A 16,522-nucleotide genomic window follows, 5' to 3' on the forward strand; every position below is an offset into this window, starting at 1 on the left:
TTTTGTTTATTCTTTTGTCAAGAACAATCTAGAGTTCAATAACCGGTGAGCCATTAGTCACTAGAATTATATCTTCTGCCTCCACCATGTTTTCAGATCGTAAGAAGGGACAGACGATTCATCGTGAGGGTAGTGAATAACGAAGTAAGGAATATTATAAGATCATGTGATCTGGAAGCAAGGCAGGAAAGTAAAACAAACTTGCTGCCTGTTACGCTCACGTATCTCTACGATCTGTTGCAAAAAATCGAAAAGGCGTAATTTCCACACATATGACTTCTTTGTGCTTCTGGTAAAAAACGTCCAAGACATGGAGTACATAAGTTTCACTATCGTTGCTTGGGTATTGATGTAATAATAAACAATATACTATGTACATGTGGACATCACATTTTCACTGCAAGCTACAAACGATTGAAAAATCAGTCACAAATAACGATTTTTTTTCGGCTTCCCATGATAAGAAAAAGCATTTCAGTTGTTGCATACACATTAGACCATTAATAAACTAATTATGCAACAGTCTACACAAATGGAAAAAATGGTCGGTATTATTACGGAAACAGAATGATCGTGAAACAGTATGATGATTAGATATATTTAATTTGTTGAAATGTAATGCTGACAAAGGCAGATCTAGTTTCATGACAATGTTTTTCGAACTCCTGTTCACAAGGCACATAAGGCTAGCTTCAGCATTCCAGTCGCGAGCATTATTCTCAGCTGCTGACACTACATTGACCATTGTGTTATGCGACAGATCAACTGCTTACTTTTCTCAGTAACAATTATTTTAGTCATTGTTAGTTTGGAAAGCCGTCGGTGAGTAACTAGCATCTGCCATATGCATATGCATATACATTCCGCCTGAAGCGAACGCTCGTCATTGTTTGTATACTGCTCAGATCAAGGGATGCAATAAGAACCTTTGTTAAGTTTCCATTCCAGTCGTTCAGCGTTAAAAATACGATGGGTTTCGGGGATTCAACCAAAATTCCAACAGAAATGGAAATTATTTTTTGTGTGAATTGTTATCCTTTTCTCTTTCGAAGATGCATCACCGTTTACGAATAACGGCGACATTTCTCTTGTTGACAGATTTAATTGTACTTCCTTTACCAAAACACAGTGTAATTTGCACAAAGTCATCTCACAGCAGCTATTGCGAAAGAATTCTGAAACACAGTGCCTCATTATACAAATAATTGACAATGACAGAGCTCAATAGTTTATGAAAAATCTCATAGTATCGGTTTACGGTAACATAAGAGAAGAAATTTCATGTTTATTTTCATACTAGGAAACTCCTGTTTCACTAGCCTCTTAAAAAATTACAGTCACTGGAGGAAAAAAAAAAATAAAAAAAAGAAGTATAAATACTGATATATTGCCATAGATAACAAAGTTCCGTTTGTTTAGGAATTGGCAAAATACTCTCCTTCTTGTGTGCTGTCATATCGTTTCGCAGTCTTCAGCGGTTTAGGAGATATGAGAGATGTTGTGAATATTTCATTCTCGCGGGCATGAGATCGGAAGCGAACGCGTTACATAAGATCCATTTTCTCGAGATCGGAGGCGGATAGAGACTTCCTCCCAAGTGTAAAGAAAGATTCAGCATGTTAGCTAAAGTCCATACGCAACATCATATGGTGTAATATGCACCAAACACAAAATCATAGAAAATCCTCATTTTTCATTGCAAACTTTTCAAATTTTGCGTAGGGTCTGACTATACTGCTCCCACCAGCCTGCGTCCATGGCGCGCTGCGCGTTTCGAGCCGCCATTCACGTCGATGACAGTGTTTGTGGAGACGACCATCGACCCATTGTAGCTAAAGCGTGGTTCACCCGAGTCAACACGTTTACCTTGATCGACCGTCGAATACTGATTGTCCCGTGCCCATTCCAATCGTAATGGACGGTGTTGTTGCGTCAACACGTGAACACTTAGGAGAAGTCTGCTGCAGAACTCCATGTTCAACAACTTATGATGAACAGTGTGCTCCGAAACATCTGTACGTGTACCAGCATTTTGTTCTTTCGGCAGAGATGCCACAGATCACCATCTGTCCTATTTTACAGAGCATACAAGCCTCCGAACCCCGCGTTCTGTGAAAAATCATGGACCTCCAACCATTTAGGGCCTAGTGGTCCTTTCATTTTCCTTCCTCCTTCAGTAGATGCCCACGACAATAGCCGTTTTCGAGATACTCGTTCACAGGCTCTGCGTAATAACAATCTGCGCTTTGCCTAAGTCGTTTATCTCAGTGGAACTCCTCATTTACAGGCCATATCTTCGCTAGGGTGATCCCCCGTCCGTGTCTGTTCCGCTCACATACTTTTGCTATCGCGTCATGTAGCTGCAACGCCACCACGCGGCATCCAACGTCGCGGTGGCCAGTGAACCTAATATTTTGGCTTATCAGTGTATAAACGGAGCATAGGCGAATGGACAATAGCGACGATACAGGTCGCAAAAGAGGAAATTCAAAAATACAAGCAACCTTCCGAAGGGCCGATTGTGTAGCACCTAGGAACATGCAACTCAGAAACGGCAAAGCTGATTGGTTATTCGCGTGCTAGTGCCGTGAGGATCTATTGAAACTGACTGAAGGACAATGAAACCACGAGTGGTTGACAAGGTGTTTTACGTCCGTGACTCAGAACTTGGAGGACAGATGTCTGACCGCTATGTACAGCAATATCAGAGGCGATAAGCGCCAGGTCTGGCGACAGAACACAATGGTCGTGCAGCCCTGAGTGTTGCAGAGCACACCGCTCAGTGTGGAGAACACCGTTCGCTGCACGTTGTTGAACATACAGCTCTCCAGGAGACGACCACTGTGTGTTCTCAAGCTGACCCAAAGGCTTCACCAATTACAAATGCAGTGGGCACAGGATCATTATTATACCCGGCCGTAAGTCAGTTTCCAGCAGTACTCCTGCAGCCTGTGTATTGCCTGATTTCAGTGCCGCATGCATTTCTCCTTCCGGAGACTGTTTACAAGTATCGCAACTCCATTGCATGCTATGGACACTATTCTGCTGGTAAGCAATCCACTGACAGGCTGATCGCTAGAAGAAACCAGCAGGAGTGCCATCATCAGTTACATGCAGCGCGCAACTCAGCAACAGCGACGCTGTGGTCGAGGGGACTATTTTGTACTAGTGTTCCCATCAAGCGCCGATGGATATACCCTCCACCCTGCTGCAAATTTAAGTAGTGACTCACCCTACAGGAGACAGCGCTTCGCTGGACTTCACGCCGCCTGCTTCCAGCGGCCTATCCGAGCTCCATACGGGGTTCATACCAAGCTTTTGCGAAGTAAAATGGCTCTGAGCACTACGGGACTTAACATCTTTGGTCATCAGTCCCCTAGAACTTAGAACCACTTAAACCTAACTAACCTAAGGACACCACAGAACACCCAGTCATCACGAGGCAGAGAAAATCCCTGACCCCGCCGGGAACCGAACCCGGGAACCCGGGCGTGGGAAGCGAGAACGCTACCGCACGACCACGGGCTGCGGACTTTTGCGAAGTAACGCCGGGCTCCTGCCAGACGCATGCAGGCCGATTCCCGCGGACCCATGCCCTCGATCTCATAGGCTTTGGCAGACAAGGCCCAGCCCAGTGACTGTATCTACACTGCATTGTGTTGTCATCCCATAAACAGAACTTAGACTCGTGCCTTTTAGTGCAGTCACAATAAAAGACACTTGATTGTATATACTGTGGTGAAAACAGTCATGGGATAATTCCTAATATAGAGTTGGATGTTCTTTTATCCGTCGTAGTGGAACAGCTCGACGAGGCATGCACTTAAGAAGTTGTTCAAGTCCCCTGAAGATATCTTGAGCCATATTGCATCTACAGCCATAGGTAATTGGGGTGTTGGATTTTGTGCACGAACTGGCCTCTCGATTATATTCCATAATGTTCAGTGGCGATCTAGGTGACCAAATCATTCGCTCGAATTATCCGTAATGTTCTTCAAACAAATTTTTAACAGTTATGGCAAGGTGACATGATGCCTTATTATCCATAAAAATTCCATCGTTCTTTGGGAATATGAAGTCCATGAATGGCTGCAAATGGTCTCCGGATAGCCGAACATTACCATTTTAGCCAACAATCAGTTCAGTTGGACCATAGGACTCTGTCTGTTCCATGTAAAAAAAAAAAAAAAAAAAAAAGAAGAAGAAGACCATTACAGAGCCATCACAAGCTTGTCCAGTGCATTGTTGACAACTTGGATCCTTGACTTCGTTCGGACTACACCACATTCAGACCTTACCATCAGCTCTTACCAACTGAAATTGGGACTCCAGAGTCGCTGCAGGCGATATTCATGCTGTTAACAAAATAATGCACTCGCGTCTGTCGTCTGCTCTCATAGCCCATTAAAGCAGAATTTCGCTCTACTGTGCTAACGCACACGTTCATTATATGTCTCACATTGATTTATGCGTTTATTTCACCCTTCGTTGCTTGTCTGTCAGCACTTACATCTCTATGCAAACTCAGCTGCTCTTGGTCGTTGAGTGAAGGTCGTCGGCCACTGCGTTGTTTGTGGTAAAATGGAAATGAGCGTTTGGCCTCATTGGCTGGGAGGCCCCTTACGGGGCAGGTCCGGCCGCCTGGGTGCAGGTCTTATTACACTCGACGCCACATTGGGCGAGCTGCGCGCCGTGAGAGGTAATGACTGAAATTTGGTGTTCTCAGCACAGTCTTAACATTTACGAAATGGATTATCAGATGCGTCTTACTTCAACTACCATTACGTGCTTAAAGTCTGTTACCTCCCGTTGGGCGGCTATAATCACATTGGAAACCTTTTCACATTACTCACCTATGTAAAATGACAACACTGCCAATGCAATGTCCATTTATACCTTATGTTCGCGATACCACTGCCGTCTTCATACAAACTGTCAAATCATTATGATCACTGCCCACCGCGTCATTGGATGCCGAGTGGTGGCGTCGCGCGTACGTGACGCGGTAGCAAAAGTAAGCGGGCAGACAAGGATGGGAGGTCACCCTAGCTAAGATATGGGCTGTAAATGGGGAAATCCTTTGAGATAAGTGACTTTGACAAACGGCAGATTATTTTTAAGTAGAGCCTGTGAACGAGTATCTCGAAAACGGCGAAGCCACTCCAGTGTTCACCAGCTACTGTCGTGAGCATCTACGGAAAGAGGTAGAATGACAGTGAAGTTACCACTAGGCACCAAATGGTTGGACAACTACGACTCTTCAACGAACGTGGGGTTCGAAGGATTGTCTGCGCTCTAAACTAGGGTAGATGGTGATCTGTAGCATCTCTGCAGAAAGAGCTGGTGCACGCACGCTCACACACCGTTCATTATACATTGTTTAACATGGAGCTCGCAGTTGACCACCACTACGTGTTCACGTGTTGACCCAACGACATCATCCAACGACATCGTCTAGTACCAATGCGATTGGACCGTCGATCAATGGAAAACTGTCGGCTCCTCGGGTGAATCATTTTGCCACACTAGATCGATAGTCGTCTCCACGAACACCGTCATCGAGTTAAACGACAGCTCTAAAAGTGCAGTGCGCTACTTGGGAGCAGTATTATGCTATGAATTCTCCTTCGCTTGCATGGGACCTTTGACACTAATCGAAGACACCTGCTGCACGGCAGCTGCGAACCACCTACCTCCCTTCATGCTTGATGTCTTCCCCGACGGCGGTGTCATCTTTCAGCAGTATAGTTGTCCGTGTCTAGTAGCCAGAATCCGTGCTACAGTGGTTTGAGGAGCATTGTAGCGAACTCAGATTGATGTCTCGGAGACCAAATTCGCCTAATGTAAATCCTATGGAACCCATTTAGGTCGCTATCGGGCGCCATCACCGTCTACACAAATCAATGGCCCGTTATTAAGCGATTTACATTACCTATGCGTAGACTTCTAATGCCACATATCTCGACAAACCTGTCAGCAAATTCTCGAATCCCTGATACTCAGGTTCAGTGATGTACAGGGCTATTACAAATGATTGAAGCGATTTCATAAATTCACTGTAGCTCAATTCATTGACATATGGTCACGACACACTACAGATACGTAGAAAAACTCATAAAGTTTTGTTCGGCTGAAGCCGCACTTCAGGTTTCTGCTGCCAGAGCGCTCGAGAGCGCAGTGAGACAAAATGGCGACAGGAGCCGAGAAATCGTATGTCGTGCTTGAAATGCACTCACATCAGTCAGTCATAACAGTGCAACGACACTTGAGGACGAAGTTCAACAAAGATCCACCAACTGCTAACTCCATTCGGCGATGGTATGCGCAGTTTAAAGCTTCTGGATGCCTCTGTAAGGGGGAATCAACGGGTCGGCCTGCAGTGAGCGAAGAAACGGTTGAACGCGTGCGGGCAAGTTTCACGCGTAGCCCGCGGAAGTCGACGAATAAAGCAAGCAGGGAGCTAAACGTACCACAGCCGACGGTTTCGAAAATCTTACGGAAAAGGCTAAAGCAGAAGCCTTACCGTTTACAATTGCTACAAGCCCTGACACCCGATGACAAAGTCAAACGCTTTGAATTTTCGGCGCGGTTGCAACAGCTCATGGAAGAGCATGCGTTCAGTGCGAAACTTGTTTTCAGTGATGAAGCAACATTTTTTCTTAATGGTGAAGTGAACAGACACAATGTGCGAATCTGGGCGGTAGAGAATCCTCACGCATTCGTGCAGCAAATTCGCAATTCACCAAAAGTTAACGTGTTTTGTGCAATCTCACGGTTTAAAGTTTACGGCCCCTTTTTCTTCTGCGAAAAAAACGTTACAGGACACGTGTATCTGGACATGCTGGAAAATTGGCTCATGCCACAACTGGAGACCGATAGCGCCGACTTCATCTTTCAACAGGATGGTGCTCCACCGCACTTCCATCATGATGTTCGGCATTTCTTAAACAGGAGATTGGAAAACCGATGGATCGGTCGTGGTGGAGATCATGATCAGCGATTCATGTCATGGCCTCCACGCTCTCCTGACTTAACCCCATGCGATTTCTTTCTGTGGGGTTATGTGAAAGATTCAGTGTTTAAACCTCCTCTACCAAGAAACGTGCCAGAACTGCGAGCTCGCATCAACGATGCTTTCGAACTCATTGATGGGGACATGCTGCGCCGAGTGTGGGAAGAACTTGATTATCGGCTTGATGTCTGCCGAATCACTAAAGAAGCACATATCGAACATTTGTGAATGCCTAAAAAAACTTTTTGAGTTTTTGTATATGTGTGCAAAGCATTGTGAAAATATCTCGAATAATAAAGTTATTGTAGAGCTGTGAAATCGCTTCAATCATTTGTAATAACCCTGTATTTCTTTCCAAAGACGGACAAACAAGCTCTTAAGCAGATGTTCATGATGATTTGGCTCGTCGGTATGTTCACGTCCGTGTTTTCGTTTCTGAAGTTCAACGCAGCTCACGGGAACAAAAGGCTGCGTGGACTACGGCGACATAGCTCAGAAGATTCAACAACATCTACTGCGACGGGAGTTTACAGTCTGCACTAATAAAGTAGGATGAAAGTCACATGAAAAGTTTGAAGGCAAGCCATGGCGAGGTTCGCTGTGGTAAACAATTCTTGCCGAGACTCGGCCAGGTTACGCCGCTTCCTGGTGAAAAATACTGCCGGTGGAGGCACTTCGTCGCCGGAAAACAGCCCCTTTTACTGCCTGTTCTCAATGGACTGGCGAACGGCTCTGCTGCGGAACTGGGTCGCGTGGTGCCCTGCGAAAGGGTGATACCTATACAGTCTCAAGGTCTCGTAGCGCGCTCCGGAATCATACATATAGAAACTGAATTTCGAAAGAAGACTTGTCTGTCAATTTCTAAACAGATTATTCTCTTAACAGCAATCGCGATATTTTGTTACCAAATCAGCATCATTACCTACTGAAAATTTGAAATCGTTTGTCGCGATATAGTCCAGTCAAATTGCAGATATACCTTGCAAAAGGTGGGGTAAAAGAGTTTATTTTTTCAACTCGTTCATATGGTTGGAAAGATTAGAAAACCGAGTTTTGCCAACAAAATTTCGCTTGGGAAAACTTTCTGCAGCAATAAAATTGAAAAATTTCGGCCTTTTTTCAGTTTTTTCAAAATATCTCAGTTTAATTTGCTCCTTTCGCTTTAACGTCTATTTTCTTTTTTAAAGAGCACAAAATTCTCTACAAATTTGATTCTTGCCATTTTTTTCTACTCCCAATATCTAAGGCGCTACAGCGCCTAAAAAAATATCATTTTTTTTAAATTTTGAGCATAGTGGCAAGATACCTTATTTTTGAACACTATTTTTTCTGTTTCTGTTTGTGTAGTATAAATACATTATACATTATGTTATATGTTGGAATTTACCACCTCACTTTCAGGTACTCAATTTCTCCGTATGCAACATGAGGATTGCTGGGCACCCAACTATTGTGATTCTTACATCACTACCTCAAGTTCACTATGGGGCACCTCTGCCCTGGTATTTGTAAAACCATAAATATAAAAATACATCATTAAGAGACTTACACACACACACACACACACACACACACACACACACACGCACACAAAATAATTTGTCTCAGGAAACTGAACTATTATTAGCTGCAATAGGCAACCTGATTAGGTAGGTAATTATTCTTGTGTTAAAAGCCACGCAGTTGACATTAAAAATAAGTAGCTTTATTACAATTAAAATGCATTGTCAGTTACTGAATAATGTTGACAGTTCTGGGTGTGCAATACTTGTAATATCGCACTTTAGCGCACTTGAGACAGATATGAGCATCACTTCCAACGTTTTGATGGGCCAGGTTCCTCAGTGTCACAGAAATACCTTGAGTTACGGATTCAGGGTCTGTACATAGAGTTGATCCCAGATTGACCTCTTCTTTACACAGCGAGTCAGCCTCAGCAAGTTCGTTGATTTCGTCAGCGGTTTCCTCAACACCCTCCATAACATCTTCTTCACTGTCTTCATATAAAAATTTTGGCACGTTTTCACAGTTGACCCCAATACATTTCTTACAAATTGAATAATATTTCAAACCCGCTTTTCTGCAGGAGCACGATCCGCCACAGTTCAGCTTGCATGAGCATGAAACAATGTGAAGAAGAGCTTCAGGTGCTGGATCTTGGCTCATTATAACGGGTATTGGACCGTGGTCACTGTGATTCCAGCCCCATTTCTCAGGAGGTTTCCAGTTTCCCATCCAACTTTGGACTTGTTAGTAAGTCCGCAACGAATGATGTGCAGCTTCTTGTGTAAGTGGCAACCGTGCAAGATTCAGTTTGCTTTTTGTGGCAGACTTGGCGAATAGCTGGTACCGCAAATGGTCTAGTGTGTGGGAACTGTTGACACCTCCACTACACAATGCGATAGTAACCTGTTCTCCTGCTGTTATTATTTTTACACGGGTAGTATGTGGTTTGTTGAACGTGGAAAGGGCTGAGGTTAGGTGTTCATTTTTCGCAACAATATTGCAGCACTTAATTTTTCCTTGACCAAAAAAAGCAGATGTTGTATCACATCCGCTAAAGGCGTAAGTGAACAGAATATATTCACTGTCAAACTTGTAAGCTGCAGTGGAAAACCACTTGTCTTCTGCATTTCTTCTTCCTGGCTTTAAGAAAAATAAGTTTTCAATGCCTTACCCCAAACCGGTCATGAGCACAAGCAAGTCAATATCTTCTCCTACAATGACAACACTTCCAAAATCTTTGGTTCTTGAAATGGCAGATGTTACAATCATAACGTCAGCATCTTTATGTGCCTGGAGCAATTCAATGCTACACTCCAGAAATTCCTTTTTAAGAAGTGTGATCAAACGCATCTTGTTTCGTTCGTTGTACAAGAACTTGTCCTGAGGGACTTGGTTCACCATCTCTGATTCAACCACAACGTCAACCGAAGAATGTTTTTTGGACCTACGAATCCTCTCAGCACTCTTTGTGCTACATTTGTCTCCCTCACATAGATACCCATCAAATACAATAGCAGATTGAGATCTAAAATGACGTTGCAGTTAAGAAATATAGCTTTGGGCTATTGACTTGAAGCAAACATTTCGAGTCCAAGTCACTTTGTGGATAAGGTACCCTCCATCAATGACAAAAAATTTACTCGGCCCACCTGACTTCACACCTTCCACTGGAACGAAGGCCAAAGATTAAATACGCTTTTGTCCGCTAAAGAACAATTCCTACATACTTTTTCTTATAACTGATCATTAACGTCAATGAACTGTAGAAAATGTACGGCACATGCATGCAATCGTATTACATATTGTGACACAAATAAACTTCACGCAATCCGACGTGAATGTGTTCGTAGTTACTGAATTTGATATTGTTTGTCCTGGCCCTGCAGCAAAGTGAGATGGTAAATTCCAATGAATAACATGATGAGTAATATGTTTATACTACAAAAATAAAAACTGAAATAACAGTGTTCAAAAATTAGGTAATTTGCCACTTTGCTCGAAATTTGAAAAAAATGGTATTTTTTGACGTGCTGTAGCGCCTTAGATACTGAGAGTAGAAAAAAATGGTAACAATCAAATTTGTAGAGAATGTTGTGCTCTTTAAAAAGGAAAATAGACGTCAAAGCGATAGGAGCAAATAAAACTGAGATATTTTGAAAAAATTGAAAAAAGTCTGAAATTTTCGAAGTTTTTTGACTGCAGAAAGTTTTCCCAAGACAAATTCTTTTGGCAAAACTTCGTTTTCTAACCTTTACAATAATATGAACGAGTTAAAAGAATAAAATCTTCTACCTCACCTTTTGCAAGGTACAGGCTTTTTTTCTGACAGTTTCACTGGACTTAATAGGTTTCGGATATGAAACTTTGTTTTCCATAGGTAATGTGTTCACCGGCTGAGATACCCAGGCACAATTCAGGACACAGAAACACAGCGTAATATCTACCAATATCTCTCATATACTCTAAAAATGAGATATCCAGTGTATCCTTCTAGACTAGCATCCTCTATTTGGACATTAAATCATGCAAGACCGCAATGCTAGACATTCTAAATAGACATATCTGTGCAACTAAAATTTCTATGACAAGAGTCTACATGCCATTTAGTGACGACATCCTCTCAACTATCTATGAGGAAACGTTATTGCAATACCTTCAACATTTCCAGTCATTTTGTCGAAATTAACAGTTTAGAAGACCTATTGTGTGCATCTCTGACTATTAATATTATAATATTATTGTTGATTTATTTAATCATAGAATAGAAATATCATATAAAGGATGTTTTCTTTCTACCACTCCCATTTAATCACAAAATAAAATTAGACAGAATATTTTTTGGTATATACAGTATTTAAGGCAAGGACTCAAATTTCAAATCTCTGAATACCAACGTAAATTACTGAAATTACAAGCCTGGGAGGCCACCTGCATACTATATTATCTTGTTTTAACAAACCTTTGATTCATTTTCATTTGTCATTTAAATACTTACTTATCTTTCTCTGTCTTGTCGTTGCGTGCAGCCTGCTTACAGAATGATGACTTAACACTAACTATCGTAGGACTATGTGAAACACCTTACTTCTATTATTGGAGTAACATTTTCGGATTATCAATATTTCTTATGATTTACAGAGGCTATCTTCAAAAAATTGGAGCTGTATTGTTCAATGACTAAACAATTCGAGTGCCATTTCTGATCTTTCATTAATCATTCTCTTAATAGAAATAGAAACCATCTTCATCAATATCTGAGTCCATTGTCATTAATTTTTACATTTCATCTGAGTAACAATTTTATAAACTTTCACGGTCGAGAGTCGCTGTACAATAATGGCAAACAATCAAACTCATTGACTTGAAAGAGAATTTTTATAGTGATGGGAATAATTATAACTAATTATTTTAGTTCATAAAATATTTCTTATTAAAAGCATTTATCTGTTTGTAAACAAAACAGATAATCCTGCAGCAGTTGTAATGTGCCTTCTTGACGCAGCAATGTATGCACGTGAAACTTTGAAATCATTCATATTTTTCAGTGTCACTTGGCTGGAGGATTTTGTCTTCGAAGTAGTTTCTCTATCGAGAGGGCGCATTTCAACTGACGACCATTTCTTGGTACTTTTGTGTAAAATATTTATTGCTTGTCATTACAATTGAACCTTTCCACTGCATATATACATTAGTCGATATCTGAGTGAAATACGATGATATGAATGGAATAAGCATTGTAAAAACAACAGCTCGCAAAGTGACCAAGGAAAAGCGTAAGAAACTGTTTGCAGTCTCAAATTTGTAAAAAGTTATAAACGACCGAAAATTTCATCGCAAGAGTTACAGGTTAAGGGCGTCACTGTCGAACCACTTGTATTAGTATGTCACGACTATTGTAGCATACATCAGATAGTTCATTAACCACTCTAAAAAAATTTCTGTAATTTTTAATTTTTAAATTTTTTTATATTGATAAGTTTCATTATCTTTAAATTCGTCTAAAAGACGGCCATCTTTTCTAGCGTGAAACTAATAAGGAGTGTCAATTGTAGATGGTTATTTTATAGACGTACACATTTCACCTTTTAAATTTACTTTCTTTAAATTTACATCTCAGTGCTTCTTCTTGGTAAATAAATTCATGGAGTGCGAAAACTACTTCTATGTGGTATGGTTAAATTTGGTAAATCCACGAAAATGGATTGAGCTAATAAGAATGTGGAAGAATTTCATGTCGAAACTAGCAAATAGGTTAATTCAGCAACAGAAGCCATAGGTTCCAGTTCCATAGATACCGAACTGGAACTCCAGTCACAATTCACAGCCAGTAAGACATCCCAAATGATGGGGGTCTCAAACCCACTTACCTAATTATTCGAAAAACTTCCTAACCCAAGAACAAGCTGAGGCAAATTTCTGACAAACAGCCCAAGAGCAATCTTCGCAAGCTAATAAAAATTACAAATTGTCTGCACAAGTGCAAATAAACAATCATTTTAAAAATATTTCAACGGAAATTTCGTAAATGAAAGAAGTTTACAAAAATCTAGTGGGAGCAATCAGGGAATTATCATCTGATGTGTGTTTGCTTGAGACAGCTCAGATTGATACCGAGCATACTGTTAAGCCATCTCGAATTAGTATTTAGCACTCCTATGTATCATCTAACGATATTGGTGTTTTGTAGATACTTACAAAATAATGACCTTGGTAGTACAAATCTAGAGGTTCCACTATCGATACAGAATTTCTTGAAACATGTTAACATTGATGTAATGGACAAAATACCGACCTTCGATGCAGACGAAGAAAAGAGAAAAACTTGTAACAACAGTCAAAAATGTGACTGATAACCAAGATGAAAAATTACAGGAACGATTGAAAACTCAGGAAAGGAAATTTTCTGATAGTATTTCAGTACGGATTGATAATGAAGGCATGGAGATTACCGAAAAGCTGGTCACTGAACTAAAATTCTTGGTACAGTTGGATAGTGCAGAAGTCATATCTGAAGAGGGTACTACTAGAGAGGAGTTTAATTAAATAAAATTGTCCTGACCAATGGTCTTCTTGAGTGGCGAGATAATGTAACCACATAAATGAATGACATATATAGGGAACTGTCAATGGTCAAGAGTAGTGTACATAGCACACTGCTTTTAATTACTAGACGACGTGACATGTAGCCAGCCACAAGTCAGCATGACAGAGCATACAGTGACAACTTAAAACAATTTAGTCTATCTCCTGAGCATTCAGTTTGCACCATGAGGCTGGTCCTACTTAGTCGTGATTTAATGGAGGAAAATCTGTTAAAGAACAGACAGTATCAAGGATTCCCTCCAGATAAGAAAACTACACACCTCACCGTACTTATTAAAGAGTTTAAAGACAGTCTGCCAGATCAGAAAGTTCAGTTCACCACTGCCTATATATCAGGGTGAAGCCACCCGCAAGACAATAGAAACTGCAGACAACTGCCCTATGTACGAACAATTTAAAAAAGCATTCTTGGCAAAATATTGGTTAGCTTGCGTCCAAAAATAAGTCTGCAGAGGAGTCTTTAATCCTGAACAATATAATAACAAACAATATATGCGAAAATATTTTGGACGTTACATAAACAAAATGCATTACAGGGATGAATTAACCTCGCATAGGCACGTCATACAAATACTGAAGCAAATCATCACTCAGTATTCGTAAATAGTTAGTCCACGTCTCAGGAACCAATATGGTACACATAAGGAATACTGCCAAGCAATGTACTCCAGCTCATAGGCAAAGAGAGAGGTGATTTAACAAGCGATTAAAGAAACATCTTCCAACGGGGACTATCGAAACATCTTTGACACTGTACATACCACAGCTCCAACGCAAAGGTAGAATGTGTCAGCTGCTGTCCTCTGGGACATATAAAATGAGATTGTGTTAAATTGTGGTATCTATATGGTCAAAACCAGAAAACAAACACAATTTACTCACTCCTATTATATACAGCGTGAGTGACTAACTATTGCCACCAAGAATAACTCCGAAAGTATGACAGGAGCTGAAATGTTTCTAGCTCAAATATTGCATGGGACAACGGAGGCCATAATATAACGTTGGTTTTTCGTTGCAGTAGGGTCGCTGCAGAGATATGAAGGTCAACTTTTTTTTATGGGATGCTATAGTTTGGTACTTATTTTCTGATAGCGGCTATCAAGAGGATTCCAATGATGTGTAACAGTCAGGTCTTTGAAGGTCAACAAAGGTCACAAATGTGGCATGAACGTCCATTTACAGAAGATGTTCGAAGTGATGACCATTGGTATCAATGCAGTGCTGCAATCTTCTTATTATGGATTGAGTGGTATCCTTTATCACATTGGCACTTACCGAAGCGCATATCTTCAGGTGTAGTTGGAACGTCTTTATAAACAATGCCTTTCACGAATCTTTACAAGAAAAAATTCAGAGGCGTCAAGTCTGGCGAACGAGCCGGCCACGACACATCTCCTCCGCGTCCACTCCAGCGATTTGGGAATTGTCTCTGCAACTCATTTCTAGCCATCAGCGAAAAATGTGCCGGACACCCATCGTGTTGATACCACAGTCTGTTCCTTGTTCCTAAAGGTATTTCTTCCAATAACAGACTTAATGTTTCTTGCAGTAATGTGGTGTACATCCAACCATTAAGATTTCCTTCGATGAAATAGGGCCGTATAATTCTGTCCTCCAGAATCCCACACCATACATTCACCGACCACAGTTTTTAGTGTGCAGCTTGCCGAAGGCAACATGGATTTTCTGTTGTCCAATAACGCACGTTATGCAAATTAACATTTCCATCGTTCGTGAATGTAGCCTTGCCAAGAAATAAAATCAAATTAATAAATGTGTCATCCCTCTGTATCTGAAGTTGAGCCCATCGGCAGAATTCAATGCGGCGCATACAATCAGTGCCAGTTGATTCTTGCTGGAAATTCATATGGTAAGGATGGTATTTATGGCGATGCTGAAAACAAACAACATTAATCTGGCTGATGCCAGATTCCCTTGCGATTTGATGCGAACTAACACAAGGATCTCGAACCACAGTGGCAAGAGTACCAAATTCCGTTTGCAAGTTAGTAACTTTCCTTTGCCGGATATGATCCCTATGTGTTAAAGATCCAGTCGTTCTCAGTTTAACATTCATATATTTAAATGTACGACGTGTAGAGTGAGTACGTTGAGGATATCTTTCAGCGTATAAGTCTCTAGCTGTCACTGAATTTCGTTGGCATTCTCCGTAAATGAGAAGCATATCGACTTGTTTCGACGATACTAGTCTTACCGTTCCTATTAGTGTTGTATTGCCAAACCGTCGAATGGTCTTTACATGTCAATAACACGTTAGATGGATACGCCATATTCGGCGAATATTTACTGTTTGCACTATATGCGAGAGAGAATTCTCAGAGCATGTGCTTCTATAAGTGCCGAAGTGATAAGGATTACCACTCATTCCATGACGATAAGACTGCAGCACTGCATTGATACCAATGGTCATCACTTCGAACACCTTCTATAAATGGACGTTCATGCCACCTTTTTGACATTCGTTGACCTTCAAAGACCTTACTATTACAAATCATTGGATTCGTCTCGATAGCCGCTATCAGAAAATAAGTACCAAACTACAGTATCGCAGTAAAAAAACAAAGTTGACCGTATCTCTCGACGCAACCCCACCTAGCAACCATAAACCAACGTCATATTATGGCCCTCCGTTGTCCCCTGCAACATTTGTCCTAGAAACTTTTCAGCTATTATCGTACTTTCGGAGTTATTCTTGGTGGCAATAGTTAGTGACTCACCCTGTATTCCGACAGAAAAAACTTGCAACAAAAGAAAAATTGAGATAGAGTAATGAAGTTTCAGGAATACATTTGTCTAGGTAATATATTTAAGTGATTAACGTTCCAAGATCACAGGTTAATGTAAGCGAAAGATAAGTCACTGCAGACGTGAAATGCT

The sequence above is a fragment of the Schistocerca americana genome, chromosome 1 (genome assembly GCF_021461395.2).
Source record: "Schistocerca americana isolate TAMUIC-IGC-003095 chromosome 1, iqSchAmer2.1, whole genome shotgun sequence".
NCBI classification, from domain to species: domain Eukaryota; kingdom Metazoa; phylum Arthropoda; class Insecta; order Orthoptera; family Acrididae; genus Schistocerca; species Schistocerca americana.